The sequence below is a fragment of the Hypanus sabinus genome, unplaced genomic scaffold, assembly GCF_030144855.1.
Source record: "Hypanus sabinus isolate sHypSab1 unplaced genomic scaffold, sHypSab1.hap1 scaffold_1698, whole genome shotgun sequence".
Taxonomy (NCBI): Eukaryota; Metazoa; Chordata; class Chondrichthyes; order Myliobatiformes; family Dasyatidae; genus Hypanus; species Hypanus sabinus.
This window is the reverse complement of record NW_026779782.1, coordinates 45594-51634: the sequence shown is the minus strand read 5'-3', so window position 1 is coordinate 51634 and position 6041 is coordinate 45594.

Here is a 6041-nt window from a genome sequence, read left to right as displayed (position 1 = left end):
TCCCATCATTTATTCCGTGGATTACTGAACTTTCCTACTTTACCATCTCAAGACTCTGAGCATTGTTCCCTCACGCTCGATAGTCTGGGAGTTATATTTACACATATATGCACATAACACTGTTAACTTTCCTTTATTTCGTTAAGTTACTATATTATCAGTCGATACTACTAAAGATAATGGTTTTAACATCAAAACCAGACTCCACTGTGAACTCTATTGCTGCTGGTTCGTTTCTAAAAAGTTACAGTTCGTAACACAATTTTATAAAACTAGTTAGCCCACATCTGGAGTGTTTCATACAGTTCTGGTCGCCCCCATTCTCGGGAGGATGTCGGGGCTTTGGAGAAGGCGCAGAAGAGGTTTACCAGGACACTGCCTGGATTAGAGGGCATGAGCTATAACGAGAGGCTGGACAAACTTGTGTTGTTTTCTCCAGAGCGGCGCAGGCTGGGGTGAGACTGGATGGACGTTTATAAGATTACGAGAGGAATAGATAGAGTGGACAGACGATATATTTTCCCTGGGTGTTGAAATGTCTAATCCAGTTAAGGTGAGTGGAGATGTGAGCGGCGTTTGCGTCTTTCCACAGAGTAGTGGGTAAACGGACATCTGTCTGGGGGTGAGAGACCAAAGCGGCCATGTGATCGCGTTTCCTGTTCACGTTTCTCTGCAGATCTGCAGCATCTGCGGGTCACTGCTCTACCTATACGTGTAGCTTCATCTTTCCCCGTTCAGACAAGGCAGTGAGATCCGGATCTGTCACGTCCTCTCGTTGTGGTGGACAATATGGTTTTTTTCGGCAATATTTTCAGCATGTTTCATTCCACTGTTTTTACCTGCTGAAGTGCTGCCGATGTTTCTGGGTGTCTGACCCACTTATGTGAGAATTTAGCTTTTTATAATTATCTGAGCTTCTCATAAATGTGTGCAGTTCAGTTAAGCTTCACTCCACTACTTCCAAAGCAACAACCCAGTCAGTCAAATAGTTCCACACAATTAAAATAGTTTATTACATCTTTTTTTGATTTTGTACTATTTATATAATTTAACAATGTGATAGTTATATTCTTATATTAAATCACAATTGTTAAAATCTATGGTTAAAAATTAGGTTCTACTTCTGAACGTATTTCATGATATATGCCGGTGCTATTAAACCTGATTCTGATATTAATATGGGAGACCCACCACTAGTCACCTGATCCCACTTACAGCAGATCGTAATGAGAGATTAAAGCCTTTTCTATTTATTTGCGTTCCTCAGAAAGAGAACTGTTCAGTTTCCTTCTGTGGTTCCAGAGCAGAAGCTCAGTCTGTCTAATATTTGCACACAATTAAAATGGGGAATTTTATTATCATCATGTACTGAACGACAGTTCAAATCTTCCCTGACGTACCATCCACACAGATCGATACATTACAACGGTACATCGAGCTGATATACGATAAAACAATAACTGTAACAAAGCATTATTGCTGCAGAGAAAGTGCAGTGGAGATAGACATATGGTGCAGGGTCACGTCGAGTTACATTGTGAGGTCGAGTCCATTTTATCATTCATTTGGCTTATAACTGCAGACAGGAAGCCGTCCTTGAGCCGGGTGGTTCGCTTTAAGGCTTTTGTATCTCTTCCCCGATGGGGGAGCGGGTTTGCAGGAAGAATGTACAGGTTATGAGGTTCTTTGTGTACATGCCCTGCTTTTCTGAGGGAGAGGAAGTGTACGGAGAGTCCATGGAGGGGAAGCTTGTTTCTCTGATGTTCTCTGCTCTCCAAAGTTCTCTGCAGTTCCTTGCAGTCATGGGCAGAGCAGTAGCCATACAAAGGCGTGAAGTATCGACAAGAAGCTCAGAGACATCGGCCTTCACCCTGCCTTGTGTAGCTGGATCCTGGACTTCCTGTCAGATCGCCGGCAGGTGGTAAGAGTGAGCTCCATCTCCTGTCTCTCTGACCCTCAGAACACATAACCCACAGGGTTGTCTCTTTGGCCCTCTCCTTTACTCTCTGTGCACCTATAACACTGTGTTGCCACCCACAGCTCCAATCTGCTAATGAAATTGGCTGACAGCACTACATTGATTGGCCTAACCTCAAATAATAACTTTCAATCGATCAAATGCCTCCCGACAAGGTTCAGTCCAAACATACTTTTCACGCTACTTCAGGAGATTGGTCAGAGAAAGAGCGATAGCAGCAAAGTTCTTACGAAAATATCCATCCATTCCCAGAAACCTTCTAAGAGCCTTCTTATCAGTCAGAATAGGAACTTGAGAAATTGCCTGGACTTTTGCCCGAACAGGAGCCAACTTGCTTTGACCAACAACATAGCCAAGACAGGTCACAGTGGCATGGCCAAATTCACTCTTAGCTAACTGTAAGGTCGTCCTGAGAAAGCCTGTCAAACGGCTTCTCTACTGCAGAGATATGCTTTTCCCAAGTGTCACTCCCTGTGGCTAAGTCATCAATATAGGCATCTGTGTGTTCTAACCCTGGAATTACAGAATCAATCATTCTCTGGAATGATCCTGGACCATTTTTCCTTCCAAAAGAGAAAACATTGTGTTCATACAACCCAGAAGGTGTCACAAATGCAGAAATTTCTCTACCTCTGTCCGTCAATGGATCACACCAATACCCTTTCAACAGATCAATCTTTGTAAGAAATTTAGCTTTTCCAGACTTATTGATGCAATCATCCTCCCTAGGGATAGGAGAGGATTCTGTTTTTGTTACTGCATTTACCTTCCCATAATCAGTGCAAAATCTAACACCACCATCAGGTTAAGGCACAATAACGCAGGGTGAGCTCCAATCTGATGCCAAAGGACTAATAATACCATTTTCATCATATATTCAATTCCTTGCTCAGCCAATTTACACTTTTCGACGTTCATGCAATATGGGTGTTGTTTAATCGGTTTGGCTTGACCAATATCTACATCATGTACTGCGACTGTGGTTTGCTTGGGAACATCGTGAAATAAATCTTTAAACATCAGGATTACTTCCTTCAGCTGTTGTTGTTGCTTTGGCTGCAGATGAGCCAACTCGTTAGCAATGTTTTCTGGAACAACCGAGTTCATTAGCCTAACTGGGACCATGTTTGGCTTGTGAAAATTCTCAGACGAGTCGATTGTTTCATTCTCAATATGTTTTGACAACAACACTCACAGACGGTGCCTGCTTGTCAAAATATGGCTTTATTATATTTATGTGTACCACCTGTGTTAGTTTACGTTGGTCGGGTGTTTTAATAGCATTATTCAGATCATTAATTTAAGAGACTATTTCAAGCACCTTATCTCCCATCTGGTATTTTCTTTCTCAAGCCCACTTATCAAACCAACACTTCATTTTGTTTTGAGAGATCTTTAAGTTTTGTCTCACTAAACTACAGACTTGGTGTAATTTATTCTTGAACTTCTAAACAGAGTCTAACAAGTTAACATGTACATCCCCATCAATCCACTGTTCCTTTAACAAGGACAAAGTTCCCCTCACTATAAATTTTTAAAAGGGTTCACCGAATGCAGTTATAGGGCAGAGTGGGGCCACTGGGGTGACCTGATTCGGTTTACCCACAACTTGACAAGTGCGACAGCTTCTGCAAAAGGTCACAACATCTTTCCTCAAATTAGGCCAGTAGAATTATTACATAACTGTTTACAGTTTTATTCACTCCAAAATGTCGACCTAATGGCATACTGTGGGCCAAAGTTAAAATTTCAGCCATATAACTTTAGGAACTACAACTTGGTGAACAATTTCCCATTCCTCACTCGCTGGTATAGCAGGTGGCCTCCACTTCCTCATTGACACTTCATCATGAGATAATACCCTACTGGCACATTCTTAATCTCATCATCTGAGAGGGCTGTTTCTTTTAAAGCTTCAATCTCAGGGTCTCGGTTCTGTTCTGCTATAAACTCCTTCCCAGACAGGGATAAATCTTTCTCATCAGACTTACGACTGAATCCTGTTGAAACAATGAAGGCAGAAATTCCCTGACAAGTCATCATAACCTGAATCCCGATTTTGGCTATCATGGGTATCAGAATCATGCTGCACAGATTCGTCTGCGTCGGCATACTTTGAGTTCCTGCGCAGGAAGGATAAATGTTAAAATCCATCTGTGGGTCATCAGCGGTTGTCTTAGTTGTCAACAGCGCTGCAGGAACAATTTTAGGTCATTCCCTAACAGCAAACTAACATCTTCCAATGGTAAAATGGAGTATAATCCAATTTTAACAGGTCCCAAAAGCAACCCTGACAGTAAATTTACCTTGTACAATGGCACAGAAACCATGCTACCCCCAAAGCCTTTAATAAGATTTACTTCATCAGTGTTCGTCTCATCACCAAACTTTAGAATGCTGTCTAATATAAGTGACTGAGAATCCCCAGTAACTCGAAGAATTTTTGGTAGTTGGGTTGACCCTTCCTTTACTAATACAAACCCATTTGACATAAAATGATCAAAAGCCTTCTTAATTCAGTCAGAGTTCTCAGTCCATAACTGAGCCTCAACAGAATGTTCAGAACCCTGTGGGTTTATAGGTGCGTCAACAAACTGAACACCGGCATTTGGGACTGGCTTCTTTTCATTTTTCTTATTCAGGATAGAATAATTAGCCATCACATGACCAGCTTTCTTACAATAGTAACAAGCAAGACCAGAATATTTCTCTTTCAACTGCTTCCCTTCATCCTTACTCTTGTCACTCGTCCCAGCTGTAATTTCTGGTTTACCCTGGTGATCTCTGGCACTCTTTTGGAAGCTCTTATTTGGGATAATCTTAACCTTATGAGTAAAAGCAAACTCATCTGCTATTCTATCAGACTCCTGCAAAGTGGCAGTATCCTTTTCATCTAAATATGTCTTTATGTCGTCAGGAGCACACCTTTTGAATTCTTCAATTAAAACTAACTCTTTCAAGCTATTAAAATCATCATATACTTATCATCATCATCATATATGTGCACCAGCGATCAAAACACACAGACTTCTCATAAGCAAATTACATATGTCCGGTTCACAGATTTCCACAAATTTCAAAACTTTTGCCTGTATGATTCTGGGACCAACTCGTAAGCTTTGAGCACAGCCTGTTTCACTATGTTACAATCAGCTGCTTCATCAACTGTCAAAGCAGAATAGGCTTGCTAAGCCTCCCCCTTTGTAAGAGAACCAACCCTCTTTTGGCCACTTTAAATTCTAAGCAACCTTCTCAAAATGCTGGAAATATTTATCAACCTCTTTCTGATCAAATTGTGGTACCAATTTAATTTCCTGACTAGCCTCAAACTTATCACCAGAGTCTAACGCTAGACCCCTTTGCTGAAACCACTGTATCTTTTCCAGCTCGAATAGCCTCTGTCTTTCTGCTTCCTCCTTCTGTTTTTCTGCCTCCTTTCTGATTTTCTGCCTCTCTAGCCTCAAATTGCCTCTGCCTTTCCGAAGCCTCCATCTTTAATTTTTCTAACTTGTCCTGGAGCTCAAGCTCACTAGGTTTACTTCCAGGAAACACGTCCAACTCCTCCACTTTAAACACACCCTCAAATACATAATGTTCAGCTATTACCCTCTGCATCTGTTCCCTCCTCATTGTCAATTTCAACATAGCAAGTTTTAACCTTCTAGCAAGACTCAACAACTCAATCCGTCTGCCATCCTCTAATGCCTCAGAGGTTCCCGCTTCCAAACAATAATCAGCATCCGCTGCTGATTTTCTACACACAAATATATCAAAAGGGACTTCCCCAATGAAATCGATAATTAATGACTACGCCCCCATAGCTGTTCATATCCCAGATGCAGGCCCCAATTTTGTTATGAATCGTAAAGCTTTAGAAACGAATCAGCACCAATAGACTACACCTGGAACAACACACACAAAATACTGGTGGAACACAGCAGGCCAGGCAGCATCTATAAGGAGAAGCATAGTCGACGTTTCAGGCCGAGACCCTTCATCAGGACTGCCTGAGACTGCCTGACAAAGGGTCTCAGCCTGAAACGTTGACAGTGCTTCTCCTTAT